Source organism: Propithecus coquereli, unplaced genomic scaffold (assembly GCF_000956105.1).
Source record: "Propithecus coquereli isolate 6110/MARCELLA unplaced genomic scaffold, Pcoq_1.0 Scaffold174, whole genome shotgun sequence".
In the NCBI taxonomy this organism is placed as follows: Eukaryota; Metazoa; Chordata; class Mammalia; order Primates; family Indriidae; genus Propithecus; species Propithecus coquereli.
The window spans coordinates 1,686,998-1,688,297 of NW_012142080.1; positions in this window are offsets into that span (position 1 = coordinate 1,686,998).

Below are 1,300 nucleotides of genomic sequence, written 5' to 3' on the forward strand. Positions count from 1 at the left end.
GAATTATAACCAAACTTTACTTGGAGGTAGTATTGAAGGGTAGAAAGCTCTAATATCCCTGTTTGAAATTACTCTGGAATTTCTGACATTCCATGGATAGAGTCTCCTAGAATTGACATGGATATAATTCTGATAATTTTTCAGTTTTAAGATTTTTAAATTTACTTTAGTTTTTCTTCCAATATGCTACTCTAAAAACAGGAGACTAATCCTTAAAACAGATCCGTGGAGATGGAAGACATTATCTTACTTTTAGTATATAAAAATGGGGACAGAGGATACATTTTAGAGATTACAAATCAAATTTACATTTTTTGCTACTCATAAAAATGAATAAAGTTAGATTCCTTTCCAAATTACTGCTTTCTAGAAAGATCAAGAATGTTACCAGGTACCTCCATAATATGCTGAAATAAAAAAAAAGGGTAAAAAATAATAATAATAAAGAATGTTACCAGGATGTTGTTAGCTCTCACTAATTTCCTGAAATTTTAAGTATCAATAAACTTTTCTTTAAATTTTTTGCCCTTCACCTCAGCTTTTGCCAGAAATCTGTACATGAATTATATGTGTATTTCAGAAATTTAAATATTCTTGAACATAGTACTTAATTTTTTTCATATTTTTTAAAACAACAAATGCACTTTCAGCAGTCAATAAACACTCTGCTGTTTTCAGAAGCCCCTTTAAAAAATCATTGATTATTACATATTCAACCTCTTTGGGACATGTGTCTGACCACATAAAGTGCTGATTTGAAACCCCTTCTTACTTGTTCTCACAACAAAGGCTATATGCTGTGAACTGTTAAATAACCCCCAATATTTATGACATGTTTAGTTAAACAAGAAATGGTCTACTTCACTGTAAATAATGCACAAGTCTACTTTAATAACATACAACAGTGTCACCTTAGAAATTGTTTTTCATTCATCGATTAGTAAGAGTGAAAGTGAGATATTCTAAAAGCTTACACGGCTTTCTAGTATTGTATCTAGTGATGGTAAGGAGAAAAGCCATCAATATGTTTTTTTTCCCTGAAACTCTATATATTACCATTTTTTCCTGAGTTTCTCAATTAAATCACTTACATGATTTAGATGAGAATGGTATATGATACAAGGAGCAACTTCTATGAAGAGAGATTATCATGTATTGACTAGATTATCAATAAAATATAAATTCATGTGTATGATATGAAATCCATGCATTCTAGCTGTGTGGGCCAATTTGGTGGTCCCAAATGGTTTGAGTATCAGAGCAGCTGTTGTAGTAACAAATTAGCCAGCAGTGGAAATAA